This window comes from Zingiber officinale, chromosome 2A (genome assembly GCF_018446385.1).
Source record: "Zingiber officinale cultivar Zhangliang chromosome 2A, Zo_v1.1, whole genome shotgun sequence".
NCBI classification, from domain to species: Eukaryota; Viridiplantae; Streptophyta; class Magnoliopsida; order Zingiberales; family Zingiberaceae; genus Zingiber; species Zingiber officinale.
The window spans coordinates 156,610,236-156,628,189 of record NC_055988.1 but is presented as its reverse complement, the minus strand read 5'-3'; the positions used below and the strand labels follow the sequence as shown (position 1 = coordinate 156,628,189).

The window sequence follows — 17,954 nt, the reverse complement described above, 5'->3', positions numbered from 1 at the left end:
GGCCAGCACTCATCGATATGAAAATATTTGTTTACTGATAAGAGTAAACACTCTTAACACTCTAAGTTGACTAAGCTATGAAGATACTAATGATTATCTCCTTACATGCTTGCCTTTGAGTATTCTTAATGTGCCATTGTGCCAATGGGAAATTTATTCTTCAAGCTTTTTTGGAATTCATCACATGCCAGTTTTGCTCAATGGTTATACAATTGTACTCATTTCTACCATATTTCTTGCTTTTGGTTAAATTTTCTTTTATGATTTCATATTTGATGCTTATTGAAATCATGTATATGTAGAATCATATAAACAAGAATGCAACTGAGAGTTTGAATAGTTACTTGAGTTATAGGAATCCACTCATTTGTATTGCTCCACAAAATGTGATTTCACCATCTCCTTGCAAAAAGTGCATATCACCTGTACTTGTATTTGCTCCTTCCACTAATACTGGAAGATACACTTTTGAGTCTGTACTTAGATTTTTGATGTCACAATTCCCTCCATTTTCCCTTCCAGGAATTGTCCTTGCAGCCTCGTTTGCAATCTTTTCCCATTCGGGGGTTCCTTCTTTTACCTACAAGTTTCAATGTACTTGAACAAAGATTGGATGTACAATAGATTAGAAAATGGATTTATCCGAGATGACTATTATGCTGGAGTTGAAGAGTTTGTGAACTTTGCGAAGAGTCATCCAGAATGTATGGATGGTGTCATGTTACGTTGTCCGTGTAATCATTCCAAATGTAGAAATAAAGCTTTTCATGACGAGGATACTGTCAAAGTACATCTATGTAAAAAAGGATTTGTTCCAAATTACTACAACTAGTACTATCATGGAGAGCCTTATTTGTCTCACCGTATTGGAACCTCGGATGCTTCATCATCAGGCACAACTCCTTTAGGGGAATCATCATCTAATGAGAATGCAATGCAATCAATGGTTTATGACGCTATTAATGCTATTGATCATTCAAATATAGATGATGTACCAACACGTGAAGTTCAACAAATGTATGACATGTTAAAGGCTAGTGAAAGAGAAGTGTGGGAAGGGATTCCGTCTGGTCATTCTCAATTATCAGCTACTGCAAGATTATTGAACATAAAGGCAGAGCATCATTTTTCAGAAAGATGTTACGATGACATCTGTCAATTGATGTTTGAGTTACTTCCTGCGGATAACATAATGCCTGATAGCTTCTACAATACAAAAAAATTGGTGAGAGGTTTAGGTTTGCCGGTAGAGAGGATTGATTGCTGCATTAATAACTGCATGATATTTTGGAAAGAAGACAGTGAACTGATTGAATGTAGAATCTGTACTCACCCTCGTTATAAGCATAGTAGTCGAATTCCAGGGAAGAAAAATAAAAAGGTTTCATGGAAAGTTATGTATTATTTCCCGTTAACTGCTAGACTCCAACGCTTATACGCATCTACTGCAACAGCAAGCTACATGAGGTGGCATCATGAGCATGTACACGAAGAAGGTATAATGTGTCATCCTTGTGACTCGCCTGCATGGAAACATCTTAATACAATATTTCCCTCATTTGCAATGGAGCCACGTAATGTGAGACTCGGACTTTCTACAGATGGATTTCAACCTTTTGGTCAGTCTGGACAGCAATATTCATCTTGGCCCGTTATAATAACACCTTATAACTTACCACCATGGATGTGTATGAAAGATGAAGTCATGTTCCTTACTGTACTTATTCCAGGGCCAACTAATCCAAAAGAGAAGATTGATATTTTTTTGCAACCTCTGATTGCCGAGTTGAATGATTTATGGAATATAGGGTCAGTAACTTATGATGTTGCAAGTAAAACTAATTTTAGATTGCATGCTGCATTATTATGGACGATCAGTGATTTTCCAGCATACTCAATGTTGTCAGGATGGAGCACGTCTGGTAAATTAGCATGCCCACATTGCATGACAGAGTCTGATGCATTTTCATTACCCTGCAGTGGGAAGGTATCTTGGTTTGATAATCATCGTAAATTTTTACCAGTTGACCACCCTTTCAGGCGAAATAAGAAAAATTTCATTAGGAATGTTGTAGTTAGAAAACTTCCTCCAACAATCAAGTCAGGTGAAGAAATCCTTGACCAAATAGACAGTTATGGTTTTCTACCAGTAGCTGAGACTAATTCTGATGAGATAAATAAATACATCGTTAGGCAGTGCAAGTGTGGTTGGAAGAAAAGGAGTATTTTTTGGGAGCTACCATATTGGAAGTATCTACTTATTCGACATAATTTAGATGTAATGCACATTGAGAAAAATTTCTTTGATAATATTTTTAACACTGTGATGAATGTGCATGGAAAAACTAAAGACACTGCAAAATCACGCGAGGAATTAAAAGAACTAGTTAGCAGGCCAGAGTTGCATCAGGATGAAACAACCAATAAATTCCCAAAGGCTTGTTATACATTGGACAAAGACAGTAAACAAGTTTTATGTAATTGGTTGAAAGAAATCAAATTCCCAGATGGGTATGCCTCGAATATGGCTCGATGCGTGGATATGAACAGGTTAAAGATGTTTGGAATGAAGAGTCATGACTGTCATGTATTCATGCAAAGACTTATTCCAGTAGCTTTTCATGACTTACTTCCTCAAAATGTTTGGCAAGCACTCACAGAATTGAGTCTATATTTTAGAGATTTGACTGCGAGGTGTATTATGATGGATGATATTCTTCGACTAGAAACAGACATTCCTCTCATACTATGTAAGCTTGAACGTATTTTTCCACCCAGTTTTTTTGATTCAATGGAACATCTACCAGTACATTTAGCATACGAGGCACGAATAACTGGTCCTGTCCAGTACAGATGGATGTATCCATTTGAACGGTTTTTAAGAAAATTAAAGAATAATGTTCGTAACAAAGCTAGAGTTGAGGGGTCAATTTGTAATGCTTATCTGGTTGAAGAAGCATCCTCATTCTGCTCCTATTATTTTGCTGATAATGTAAAAAACCAGACATCGCAAGTGTCCTAGAAATTCAGATGATGCACAACCTATAGATCCATCTATGCTTTCTATTTTCAAGTTTCCTGGCAAGCCAATGGGAGCATCTATTTCTAGATGGTTAACTCCACAAGAATATCATGCTGCGAGGACATACATACTCTTAAACTGTGATGAAGTCAGACCCTATATAAAGTAAGTTGACTTCTGGAATCAAACATTTATCCAAAAAAAAAGTTGTTTCCCGATACTGTCATTTTCTAAAAATTAGCTTATTTTCCAGCTTGTATGAACAACAACTACAAGTACAAAATCCATCAATTTGTGCAAGTGAGATAGCTGAAAAGTTAGAGACGGAATTTACATTATGGTTTCAAATCTATGTAAGTTAGAGGATAGTTTTAATTTCTTACATCCATATTAAATTATCAGAGGCTTATTTTATATTCTACTATTGTTATAGGTGTCTGATCGAAGAATATCAAATGTGCAAGATTCCAGGATAATCAATCTTGCATTAGGACCTCTCCGTAAGATAGTAGTCTACTCTAGCTACTATGTTAATTGTTTTAAATTTCACGTAACACAACGGGATTCACGCAGACTAACTTTCAATTCGGGTGTTTGTGTGAAAGGATCTATCAACAACAATAATTCTGTAACGACCCACCTTTCTACACTACTACTACTCTCTAAAGGTGACCGTTACTTGACTACTAACTCTACTTAACAGGTACGCTACTTAACTTCGAGAAATCCCTACCGAAAAATTTCGGCAGAGTCTCCCCTGTACCGGTGACCCCAAACTGGGATACAAACACTATATACACAGCCACAGGCGGCTGGAACATATTTTTCACAACCACGCAGAAATAATAACACAACACTAAAAAGAAACTATTCTAGCAATAGGAAACTATATAGCTCCAACAATAGGAAATAACTCAACTAACAATGCGGAATAGACTCAATTAATCAACATAGACAAAGGAAACAACTAATACAATCTCTATCAACTTAATAACTGAAAGAAAACTCAAAAGGAGTCTTGACAGTTTCCTTAGCAAACTCATGATCTCTCCATAGTCCTGGCATCACACACCGTCACAGCATCTCCTTGTGCATCCCATGGTTCACTAGTGCCTGAGAAGTTCTCTGGCTTGACTCGCTGCCACTGGATCAGATAGGCTTCCTTTCTTTGCTCAGCTGCTAGGACTGCTGGTGCTGGTACTAGTGCTGGCGTTGGCGCTGTAGGCTGGGCTGGTGGAACCTCTAAGACTTCTGGAGTCGTCAGATTCGGTTCCGGGGTGACTGTGGGGGTACTCTGTTGATTAGCCTTTAAGGTGGCTATTTCCTGTTGCTGTAACTGAGCCACTAATGCTGTAAGGTCTGGAGGAGGCACTGAACTGCCTGCCTCTTGCTGGGGCTCAGTAGTTAGTGCCCTTCTAGCTGGGCGTCCTCGTGCCATTTCTAAAGACATCGAGAACATAACATAACTAATGTAATCACAGTTATATAACTACTGATATCATGTTTAAAAACTATCACATACTAACAAGCAGTAGGCATATAAACATGAACTGTAATAACAAAACAAGGAGCATAAATTAAGTAGAGGTATTCTTACTTGGAAGACGACAAGGCTGATGCTAATGTGTGTGATGCTGGAGAATGGGAACTGCTCTGATACCAACTGTAGCGACCCACCTTTCTACACTACTACTATTCTCTAAAGGTGGACGCTACTTGACTACTAACTCTACTTAACCGATATGATTAAAAATCACATAGAAACTCTACCGAAAAATTAGCAATACCCCCAGAGGTACTCAGTAGTCAGTTTCTGACAACATTACCTTCGGGAGAAGTTATGGCATCCACGCACTGGCTCAGAACAGTGCCAGTCATGATAGCAGACAGAGAACTCTTTTATGATCTGATAGTGCTAGACATGACTGACTACGATGTCATATTTGGAATGAACTTCCTGATCAGATACGGTGCCTCCATAGAGTGCCGTAAACAGAAAGTCGTATTCCAACCTGAAGCAGAAGCACAGTTCGAGTACATCGGAGAACCCAAGAGAAAAAGGGCAAGTTAAGTCCTCGATGCGTAGGACCCTACCCCGATCACAGAGAGAATTGGGAAGGTAGCTTACAAGCTAGACTTACCTCAAGATATGTCAGCAATACACAATGTATTTCATGTCTCCATGCTAAAGAAGTGTATTCACGACCTTAGCCAAGTGATTCAGCCTCAGACAGTGCAGATCCAAGAGGATCTTAGCTATAAGAGCAGACACAGATAGTGGACAAAGCAGACAAGAGACTAGGAAACAGAGAAGTGTCATTAGTAAAAGTCATCTGGTAGAACCAGAAGCACGAGAAAGTTACTAGGGGAGCGTGGAGACAACATGAGACAGAAATATATCCAGAACTATTCTAAGTTCGAGGACGAACTTTTTATAAGGGAGGGAGAATTGTAACATCCCAAAATTTCACTATTTGAAGTTCTAAAAGTCCTTATAAAAATCTGGAAATGCTTTTAAAATATTCTAGAGATTTTTAGGAATTTTTAGAGTATTTTTATGCAATTTTTGGAGTTCGTTTGGTATTTTTACCCAGAGGAAAAAAAAAAAAGAAAAGAAAAAAAAAATAAAGTTTGTAGAAGCTGGGGTTCGAACCCAGCTCCTCGGCCCAAGCAGAAATCGGCCCAACCAGCTGAGCTACACGATTTTTGTTAATCATATATGGAGCGATATATATTTAAGCAGTAGTTAAGAACAGTTAAAATAAAAGGAAAATTAAACGCTCAGTTGAGGTTTCGAAACCGTGACCAAAGGTTTCGGTTAAACACAGCCAACCAACTCTTCCAGCGGGCGTTTCTTATTAAAGAAGGAGAAATATTCTATTTGAGCAGTAGTTAGGAAATGGAGAATAAATACGAAATAAAATGGTTGCAGCCGAGATTCGAACCCGCAAGTTGGGCTTTAAGCAGAACGCAGCCCACCAACAGACCAGCCGAACTTTTCTTAATTAAATATATATCGAAATATATTTAAGTAGTACTAGTTAACAGAAATATGAGAGTATTAAAAGGAGAACTTAAGTTTTGGCCGTGACCTAATTTTTCCCCTCTCCTATTCTTTCTCTCGCGCGGCGTCGGGGTTCTCTTGGGCGAAATCGCAGCCGCCGCCAGGATTTCTTCCTCCGGTGGCCGGCGAAGGTTTCCTTCCGACGGATCTTCACCAATTGAGACCACCTCGGCAGGAGGGCGCGTAGGCACGAGGAAGCGGCCGGGGAAACTCAAGCTTCGCCGCAAACCCTAGATTTCTCCCTTCCGGTTGTAAGTCCTAAAAGCAAATGTGAGTTGCTTCTCACCTGCAGTAGGAGTTGTTTCGAGCTTTGATTCGTTTTCATGGCTTCGGATTCTTGTTTTCCTTGTAGTTTAACAAGCATGTGCAGAATTGGAATTTCTAGAGGTTTTAGAATAGTTTCGAGTCCTTGTAGTTTTGTTTTCCTTCTTTCTAGAGGTTAGGCATATGAATTCGGTTTAGTTGAGTTTTCCAAGTTGTAACATAGTTCTAGCATCCTGGATAAATAAGATGAGTTGCTGGTTTATAGATTGCCCTGTATAAGTTCAGGTCGTGAATCAGTTCCATATAGGATTCTGTTCTAAAGCTTTCAGCAAGCTTAATTTGGTTAGTTGGAAGGGATACAAGCCTTAGATTCCTGCTGCTAGGCTATGAATAAGAAAAGTTCAGTTTAATTAGCATGTAGTTCTGTTTTGGTGGATTTCTGTCGAAGGGTTATGCTTTTGTCCCCTTACCGTAGCACTGAACAGAGAATGCTTGGGTTCGGTTGTGTTATGTAATAGGTGTGAACAGCTTTAGTTATGGAAACATTTAAATGAATTTTAAGTTCATGTTTATCTTTGACTTGGGTTTTATAAGCCTATAGCAACTTAGATCAGTTTTAGATCTTTTACTTATTTAGTAAGCAGTTTTAGATTAGTGCCAAGTCCAGATCAGTTTTAGATCAGCGTTAATTTTGAGCATGAACAGCTTTAATTTAACAGCTTTAATTCAAGTGTGCAGTCCAGATTTCTTTTGTATCTCCATAAGCAAGAACCGGCCATAAATTGCATACCAGTTTTAGATCTTTTGCAGATTTAATATGAGCAGTTTTTTTTTTTTGTTGTAGTGCAGATTTATCACGAGCAGTTCAGTTTTTGGTTCTTTTCTTTTAGCATTAGATGAGCATGAACAGTTCCTTTGTTTTGCTGTCCACAAGCATGAGCAGTACTAGTTCTTAATTCTGTTTCACTTGCAGTATTAGAATAACATGAGCAGTGTTAGTTCTTAAAATCTGTTTCACTTGCAGTAGAATAACATGAGCAGTATTGAATTATAATTTAGTTTCTAGTTTCTTATGCTTTCTTAATTAGTTGGAACAACCCTTTATCTAGCATCAAATTTTAGATCTGTTCTAGTTTAAAGCATGCAGTGTTAACTTTAGATACTTGCCGTTTAGATTTTCTTTCTTAATGATTCGGTAAGCTTGAGTAGCCTTGTAAGTATAGCATGCATATTTTTATAAAGTATTGCATGCAGATTTTAGATAAGCTTAGTATGTAGATTTTGATAAGCTTAATATGCAGATTTTTGTTAAGCTTTGCATGCAGATTTATGTTAAGCTTTGTATACAGATTTTCAGTACGTAGGGTGTGTTCTAGTGCACACCAAGTGCTTGATAAAATGCTTAGCTCAATATAATGCTACAGTAGGCATTTTAATAGCTCAGTAAATGCAGTAGAAGCATTTAAAATAACTTAGTTAGTCTTGCTTCAGCTTATATGGGACTACGGTCCAATGGGTGGGCTCCCACAGTCGCCTCTAGGTTCAGATAACCTAGTTAAAGCAAGATAAGAAAATTAGCTATGAAATCAGTATTTTATTTTCAGCAGTGGCACTGTACTGGATTAGATATCCATTGGGTTGGGCTCCCACAGTCGTCCCTAGGTTTAGATAACCTAGTAAACCCTACTAGACTCGGAACTTGCAATCCCGGGTTTAGTTAGGGATGCGCGCACAGCAAGTACAGTTGCCGGGCCCATCAGCAGCATGATTATTATTTTAATCTATTATGTAAATAGTTTTTCAAAACTTCACAAATTAGTTGTGTGAATACAAGTTAGACTCAGTTTAGCATTAATTAGTTTAGCTTAGGTATCAATTCAGTTTCTTATTGATACACATGATAGTTCTATGATTAGCTATACATGTTTAGTATTTCAGTTAGCATGATTTCTTTGCTATTTATGAGCATGATTAGCTTTACATGTTAGCTTTTCAGTTAGTTCCTTCGCTATCTATGAGCATGATTAGTCATACATGTTTAGTATTTTAGTTAGCATGATTTCTTTGCTATTTATGAGCATGAGTAGCTTTACATGTTAGCATTCAGTTTTAGCATGTTTTTATTTATACACATGCATATCGAGTTTTGTGAGTAGGATAGCGCTCACTAAGCTTTTAGCTTATAGATACTATTTTCCTCCTATTGCAGATAAAGGAAAAAGCTAAAGTATAAGGAAGAAGGCGACAAGGAGGTGCTGTGACGGTGTGTGATGTGTGGACTATGGAGAGATCCAGAATTAGCTGGCAAAATTGTCAAGACTTTTCTTTTAATTCTCTTTTAATGTTATATTGAAATTGAGTTTATTTCCGCATTTGTAGTTTGATACCTCCTATTGTTGGAGTGATATGGTTGTTTGCCATTACTAGAGTAGTTTCATATTTTTATTGTGCTATTATACTGCGTGGTTGTGAAATTATATGTTCCAGCCGCCTGTGGCTGAGTATACATGTTATGTATCCCAGTTTGGGGTCACCGGTACAGGGGAGACTCTGCCGAAATTTTTCGGTAGAGTTTCTATGTGATTTTTAATCATACCGGTTAAGTAGAGTTAGTAGTCAAGTAGCGTCCACCTTTAGAGAATAGTAGTAGTAGTGTAGAAAGGTGGGTCGCTACAAATTCTGAGTTTGATTATTATGGGAGACTTGAAGAAATCATAGAAGTTGAATATCCTGCTTTACCCATCAAAAGATGTGTGTTATTTAAATGTTCTTGGTATGATCCGACTCCAAGAACAGGTACCAGAATACATCCAAACTACAATTTAGTTGAGGTAAATGCAAACAAAAGCTTCAACAAGTATGAACCTTTCATTTTTGCGATACAAGCGGGGCAAGTTTTCTATCTTGAATATCCCACAAAGAGGAGAAGAGCTAGTGAATGGTTAGCAGTTTGCCGAACAAAGCCACGCTCTACCATAGAAATGCCCAACTCTATCGTGTACCAAAACCACGATGCATTTCAAAATGATACAGTAGAGATATATTCAGTAGATTCTCAGATTCAATCAACATCTCAATTACTTGTAGATGTTAATGTACCTTATGAGGAGATAGATGATGGAGAAATATCCAGCAGTGAGGAGCTTATTGAATATACAGAGTCTAGTGAGGAGGATATCCAAAATGTTAATGATTAAAATTGTTATATATTCATATTAAGCATTGTTCAGTTAAATTTTAGATCTAAATATTCATGGTTATATCACTTGTCTTACTCTATTAGTCATTATTATTTGTTTGATTAAACCTAGTGTGCATGTGTATGTGTTATAATGTAATTCTGCAGATATGGACATGTCTGATGCTGGTGGCAAGATTGTTCTACGGATTATCGGGGGTTGGTAAGTATTGGTGTTATTAGTCTTATTCGCTGCATCTATTTTTTTAACATATTTGGTTTATTTTATTTGTTAAATGCAGTTTTACCCCAGATGGTCATAGAGTAGCTGCATACATCACCTCGAAATTTAAAGAGTGATTTAGCCCCGCTGGTACTACATGGAAACGGGTAGACCCGGATATGAAGCAATTTTATTACGATAAGTTTTTGGTAAGCCAATTTAATTATCATGATTTTGTTATGTTTTTTATAATAATTTGTGAATGTATTATTGCAGAAAAGATATACTTGGGAGACAGAGCACGAAGCAGAATTTTATGCTACCTGGAACACAGCTTGTGCCAAACTATACAAAGACATGCTATATAAAGCAAGACAAAAGGGAATAGAACCATCCTATGTACCTGAGAACATTTGGGATGCATGGCAAGCCATCTGGGCTGCAGGCAGATGGCAGGAAAATGCAATGAAAGCTCAAGCCAATAGAAAGAGTGAGCTGGCTGGCCCTAGTACCGGAGCGACAAAACATACCGCTGGATCCCGATCGATTGTCGAGCATGCCTTAGACTTGGTTAGTTTCCAATTTTAAAATTCTATAAGAGTTTTGTACCTAAACTATACCGCTAGAAATATTTACATTCTTTAATATTCAGGAACATGATCTACAACGACCTCCTACTTGTTGGAAGATATTTACCAAGACACACAAGTCAAAAGATGGCAACTTTATAGATCGTCGATCGTCGGCATTAGACGTAAAATTCTACACTTGAATATATTTAACTATTAACAATGATTATCTATCATTTTAGTAAATATCTGACAATACTTTTTTTTTTAATGTAAATAGGAAGAAATTGTTGCTAGGGTTGCACAGGCGTCTCAGCCTAGTTTAGAGGGAGGTGAGGAGCAGACTCTATCCACTGACCAGATAAATGAAATTTATTATGATGTGGTTGGTGGAAGGAAAAAGACCTCCACCCTATATGGTCTTGGGGCTCAGGCGAGAGTTGTATATGATCAAGCGATGGCTCCTAGGGCCAGGGGTCGTCCCAGCACATCATCGAGTGCATCCGAATCATCTGCTAGAGTAGACGTCTTAGAACAGGAAAACGCAGATTTGAAGACTCGACTCTCGACCTTGGAGGCTGAATTTCGAGTAGAGCGGCAATCCCGATTGGATCTTGAGAAAATTGGGCGGGATATGCAGGCCTTCTTGGATCAAATGAGTGCAACGCCGCATCGTTTTGCCTCTCAGGAGACTCAAGACCCTAATAATCCTCCTGATCCATAGATTGTGATAGGTATCTTGATGTTTAACTTTTTAAGTTTTTTTTTCACTAATGAAACTATGTCTAACATTGTATTATATCTTTTCAGGAACGTTGATGCCTATACAACACCATCATCATATAACCAAACTAGCTTTCAGGTATGTAAAATAAATTCATAATATTAAATTTAATATGTTACTCATAATTGTGAATTAGTTTATTCTTTGTTTTATTAGTAATCTATCGTATTAATATTTTTGCAGGATTGATTACTACTTGCTAGCTTAGGATTGGATTTTCTTTGCTAGATGGTGTTGTATTGTGATTTTAAATTTCAGATGTTGTAGTACTATACAATCAGATGTTTATGGTTGGAGATGTTTGGATATTTATCTATGTTTTGTGATTGGATGTTTAGTTTAAATTTTGTGCTTGGATTATTGTTTTGTGCTTGGATAAAGTTTTTTGTATGAATGTATTGTTATTTGGTGAGTTTTGTGTTGTTTGTATGTGATGGTTTAGATTATTATAAAATGTAAACAAGGATGACTGCAGGAACAGAAATGTGCTGCTGAAATCTCCAGGTATTAGAGACGGAATTTTAAAATTCCGTCTCTAATTTCACCATGGAAAATACTGTTATAACGATATCTAGCGACGGAACTTTAATTTTCCGTCGCTGATTGCCCTGAAATTGTTTGAAATGTCGATGCCTTGCGACGGAATATTTAAGTTCTGTCTCCAATTAGAGACGGAATATTTACGTTCCGTCTCTAATTAGAGACGGAACATTTAAATTCCGTCTCTAATTAGAGACGGAATTTAAATGTTCCGTCTCTAATTAGAGACATAATTTTGATCAAACCAGAAAGAGGATTTTATTGTTAGCGACTGATGATTAAATTCCCGTCTCTAATATTTTAGAGACGGAATATATATTCCGTCTCTAATTAGCGACGGAATATAAATTCCGTCTCTAAATACAGCCAGCGACACAATTTGTATCGACGCAATGATTCCGTCGCGAATCAGTCGCTAAACTAGTTTAGCGACGGAATATTCCGTCTCTAATGCTGAATTTTTTTGTAGTGATTGGCCTAATCAATGGTCTAGGTACACAGGTCAGATAAGGTATCAAAACCTAGGTCCTGAACATAATAAAAACATGGTTGTGTCACTACCCCTATAAGCATGTATAATCAGGTAGGTGTCCCCTCGGATGGGTCTAGTGGCTAGCACATGAGGTGTTGCCACCAATGAGGTCTGGAGTTCTAATCTCAGCAAAGCTGAGGTAAATGCCTCACTTATGTGCTAGTTACTATTCGAAAGGTTGTTGGTGCGGGAAGCATCCGACGATCGAACCGGTGTTTTGATTATGTCAAAGGGTTCAAGTTAAGTTGTTTTGTTGTCTAATGAGCTTAAACAAGTGTGCAGGAAAGTCCTAACTGCGGTTAGGCAGGTGGAAAATCCTAAGGGGCGGTAACCTTAGGTCCTAGGGGGTGGTAACCCTAGGTGAAGGGAAATCCTAAGGGAGGGTAACCTTAAGTCCTAGGGGGTGGTAACCCTAGGTGGAGGAAAACCCTAAGGGGCGGCAACCTTAGGTCCTAGGGGTGGTAACCCTTGGTGGAGGAAAACCCTAAGAGGCGGCAACCTCAGGTCCTAGGGGATGGTAACCCTAGGTGGAGGAAAATCCTACGGGGGGCTAACCTTAGGTCGTAGGGGGTGGTAACCCTAGGTGGAGAAAAACCCTAGGGGGCGGTAACCCTAGGTCTTAGGGGGTAGTAACCCTACGCGGAAAGCCCAGTCGGTCTGGAGGACCGGACTGACATCAGGTAAATCTCCTGAGTGGAGTAGGTGAGGACGCGTTCCCCGCAGAGGGAACAGTAGGCGTCGGGTCGACCTAAGGTTTCTGGTTGGAAACTCGAAGTCAGACTCGGACAATTCGGAGACTGTCATTATCACTTCTATTATGTTTTATGTGCTAACTTTGTACTGCATGGTATATTTGGGATTAATGTATCTTGCAGGGACCAAAGTGCAAAGATTAACCTCGGATGAACAGTGTCTGAGGCGCCTCCATGGAGCTTGGAGGCGCCTCGGGTGCAAAACCTGAGCTGGCTGCGAAGCAAGCTTCAAGGCGCCTTGGAGAGGCTGAAGGCGCCTTGAACAAGTTGATGAAGGCGCCTTGGAGAGGTTGAAGGCGCCTTGAACAAGATAAAGTTCGACCAGGTCAGTTCTGATCCACGCGGGTGACGCGGCCAGCCTGGAGGCGCCTTGGAGAGGTTCAAGGCGCCTTGAACACCCTTTATAAGAGGGGTTCGAGCAGCAGCAAAATACAACGAAACAAAAAGCTTCCTCGTGCTGTGTTCTGCTCAAGTACTGCTTCTGAAGTGCTGCTGCAACATTCCGATAACCCGGAACTCAGATTTTTCTACCACGGTTGTCGGTACAACTTTAATTACAGTTATATGTGTAATTAGTTTGTAATAATTATACGAGCTTATAGTTGTTGCCCACGGAAAGCGATCAAGGATCGTGGGCCTTCGAGTAGGAGTCGATCTAGGCTCCGAACGAAGTAAATCCACTGTGTTCATCTGCTTATTCTTCTATTCCGCTGCTTTAATTACTCAACGAACGTTTTACGATTCCGATAATCGAACGAAATAGCCGCGAGCGCTATTCACCCCCCCCCCTCTAGCGCTTCTCGATCCAACAATTGGTATCAGAGCGGGGTCGCTTTGAACTAGTGCAACCACCATTCAAGCATTTTTTTCGTGGCTTTGTCGTTTTACGCCTTTCGTTTTTTCCCTCCAAAACTGTTTTTGAAAAATTAATTTTCATCTTTTCACCATTGGTTGGAATTAGCGAAATATTGCATTTTCAAAAATTTGTGGTAATATATTTTTTAATATTATTTTAATAATATTTTATTAATTTTTCTCCAAATTCTTGAATTACTATCTTTATTTCTCTCCCGCACTACTAATCCAAGACTAAGTCTTGGAACAAGTTTTATTGTGTTTATTTTGCGAGATTGTCTTTCTAAAATGGCCCATCAAGAAGGCTACAACACTGCTCGCCCACCACTCTTCTCCGGAGATGATTTCGGATATTGGAAAGGCCGAATGGAGTCGTACCTACTAACCGAGTTCGATGTCTGGATGATCACCAAGACCGGGCTCGAAATACCAACTGACAAAGCCGGCATGCCACTACCGTACGAGAACTGGGACACGAACCTTATCAAAAAGGTAGAAGCAGATGCAAATGCAACGTATACACTTCAGTGCGGCTTAACGAATAAGGATCTAAATCGCGTCGGCCCATTCTCAAGCGCCAAGGAGCTGTGGGAGAATCTGATTCAGTTACACGAAGGTAGCCAAGTAAGTAAGCATAATTTAATAGATGATTTATTTGAATTAGATGAACAGCATGATACTACTTCGGCCGAGGAAGGTATTACGTTGGTTGCAGGTATAAGTAAGACAGAGGAAGCTAGAAAGAAACAAATGATGAAGGCAACATGGTTCAAGTCTTCAGACGAATCCGAGATTGACGAAGAAGAACCGGCAAGCTTCCTCGCACTACCGGTACTAGCATCTGTGGTGGAAACTGAGTCCAAATACTAGACAGATCCCGAGAGTGAATTCGGATCCGAGTTCGAGAGAAGCTACGGATCCGTATCCGTTTCCGAAGGTTCTAAACCCACAATAAGTTCTTTAATTTCTAGTATTAGCTTAGATAATTCAGAAAATTTAGTTCCTTACTTACTAAAGAAGTTGGCTAAATCCAACGCCCGAGTCAAGTCACTCCAAAAGGAGGTAACAACCCTTAAGGAAGTGACTAACTCGAGTCCTTTAACTGAGCCAGTTCAAATTGGAAATTCAACTCAAGTCCAACAACTTGAGGAAGAAAATTCCAATTTGAAAACTCAAGTTAAAGAACTCAAGAACATGTTGGAATGGTTCACCTTGGGTTCCAAGAATCTGGATCTGATTCTTGGAAAACAGCGAGCCGTTTACAACAAATCCAGACTTGGATTTAAAACTAAAAGAAAATATAAATCGTATTTATCATTAGTAAATAGAAATAATAGAAAGGTAGTCCAAGCATAGGTACCTAAGTCCAACTTGGTCAATCAAGTTGGACTTGGTCAATATTGGGTCCCCAAGAATCAAGTCTATTACCTTGATAGACCTTATCGAGGCTATGATCCAGGGGGAGCAAAAAGAAAAATGATATTAATAAAACAAACATAATTCAAAATTCAAAATTAAATTCAAAATTCAAAATATCAATTAAAAATTTGAAATTAAAAACTCAAAATTCAAAATTCAATTCGAAATTAATTGAAAATTAAAAATAAAATTCAACTTAAATCAAATAGAAGGAGGATCCAGAATAGCTGGCACCTCCGAAATTAATCTACCCGACTGGGTAACCGAACTTAATCTACCCGACTGGGTAGCCGAACTTTACCTACCCGGCAGGGTAATTAAGGTTAGATTAAAAGGAGCTAGGTTTAACTTGACCCACGGTACTGGTGAAGGTTTTGGATGATAGTACATTAGGGAAGCTTGGACATCGCATGTCTAGAAAGATATGACTTCGACCTAGTGCATTTGGCCAAGTGGAACTGACCGAAGCTACCCTTAAATGGATCATAACCAGTTAGACCAAGGTCTAGTATTAAGTTCAATGGGTAGGACTATTTGGAAAACCTCGAAGGCATGGTTACTTTAATGAGTTCCTTGTGACTCACCATAGCCCAGAAGTTTTTCCAAAGAATGTCTACTTGTTGAACCTAAAGCTAAACCTTAATCTAACACAAAGTTAAACCAAACCCTTGAATTGAACTTCAATTCATCTCACAAAAAACCAAACCCAGAAGTTTACCCAAATCTTTTTAAAAAATCACTTTCAAAATTACTTTTAAAAATTATCTTAAAAATCTTTTTAAAAATCACTTTCAAAATTACCTTTAAAAATTATCTTAAAAATCTTTTTTAAAAAAATCACTTTCAAAATTATCTTTAAAAATTTATTTGAAAAATCTTTTCAAAATCTTAAAACTTCATTTCAAAATTTATTTGAAAAATCTTTTCAAAATCATTTCAAAATCTTTTAACTTTATTTCAAAATTGTTTGAAAAATCTTTTAAAAATCATTTCAAAAATCTTTTGAAAACTTCATTTCAAAATTATTTGAAAAATATTTTAAGAAATCATTTAAAAAATTATTTGAAAAATCTTTTGAAAATCAATTTTAAAATCATTTAAAAATTATTAGAAAAATCTTTGAAAAAATATTTTAAAAATCTTTTAAAACTTAATTTCAAAATTATTTGAAAAATCTTTTAAAAATTATATTAAATTTTTTTTTTATAATTTGAAAAATTATTGGAAAAATCATTTGAAAAATCCCTTGAAAAATTAATTTCAAAATTATTTCAAAACTACTTAAAAATTATTTGAAAAATCATTTGAAATATCCTCTGAAAAATTAATTTCAAAACCCTTTTCAAAAGTTATTAAATTCTTTGAAATTCTAAACTCAATTAATTTTTAAATCTTCAAAATAATGGTCACTTATTTGAAATTCTAACTGATATTTTCAATATTGTAAATTAAAGTAAACTCCATCTCACACTCACTCATAAGCTAAACATGTCTGAAACCTAGAATGGGTGAGATGGAAAATTAGACAAAATATAAAAGACCTATTATATACATGCTTAGACTCTAGGACCCTAGGGATTCATGTTTGGATTAATTAAGGGGGAGTGAACGGAGTCAAGCTAATTATCAAGTAACTTTTGAAGAGCTTTTCAAATTTAATTTAATATCTTTCGAAAAACTTTTCAAATGGAGATTGTAAGATTGAGCATACTTTAGGGCTCTGATACCTGATCAAGACAAGTTAAATAAGTTGTCACATGCTTGGACTATAAGACCCTAAGAATTTATTAAGGCATTAATCAAAGGGGAGTGAATTTTTCTTTTCAAGTTAGTTTTTCTTTAAAATAAAAATTATTTTTGACTTGACTTAAAATAAAAAATTATGTTTGACTCAGCTTTAAAATAGATATGATATTGAATTAACATTATTTTTAAAAGCTTGGATTTTTAGATAATCATTTTTCAAAACTAAGCACTAAAATTATCCAAATCCTTTACTAAGCTTTTTTTTGCAAGAAATAGTCTCTCAAAGCTAAGTACTTAAGTTAAGCTTTTATGAAAATCCTTTTAAAGTTAAGTACTCAAGCAAAGATTTTATCAATAATTTTAAAAAAAAATATTTATACCTTTAAGTTTTTAAAAGCTTTTTTAATAACTCATTTTTCAAACAACAATTAGTTTCAAAAGATTATGTTTAGCTAATTTTTGTTGAAAATGAGTTAAGTATTTTCAAAACCATTTCAAGTTGAGCTAAGTGTTTTTCAAAAGGCTTGTTAAAATTTAGCTAAAGTATTATCTAAAACTTCTTTTCAAATTTAGCTAAGTGACTTCTATAGTCTTTTTCAAAATTAACTAAGTTAAATACTTTTTCACGAAAGGCTTTTCAAATTTAGCTAAGTGTTTACCAAAGTAATTATTTTCAAATGCTAAATTTAGATAAGTTTTTGTTGAAAACACTAAATATTTTCCAAGGCATTTTCTAATTTAAGTAAAATAATTCTTTTTGAAACACTAAGACATTAAATATAGGGCTACTCTTCAGGGGGAGTTTAAACTAATTATTCTTTTCTCTTCCTGATATTCTTTTTGATTTATGTCAAAGGGGGAGAGAAAAGTCAAAGTTAAAGAAATTAAGAATTTAAACATAAAGAGGAGAATAAGTTTTACAAATTTTTACATTCATGCTCAAATTTCTTAATAATTTTATATTTAAATTTTGTCATACTTTTACTTAACTTTGAACTGTGTTGCC

At 36.8% G+C, this 17,954-nt stretch overlaps 1 long non-coding RNA gene across 1 annotated transcript; it reads left to right on the top strand.

Annotated features, from left to right (window-relative positions):
• Positions 1-10,623: 10,623 nt before the first annotated feature.
• LOC122040200 lies at positions 10,624-11,461 on the top strand. The gene is made up of 3 exons (XR_006128540.1): positions 10,624-11,054; positions 11,131-11,182; positions 11,288-11,461. It is a non-coding gene; the product is annotated as an uncharacterized LOC122040200 (long non-coding RNA).
• The last annotated feature ends 6,493 nt before the right edge of the window (positions 11,462-17,954 follow it).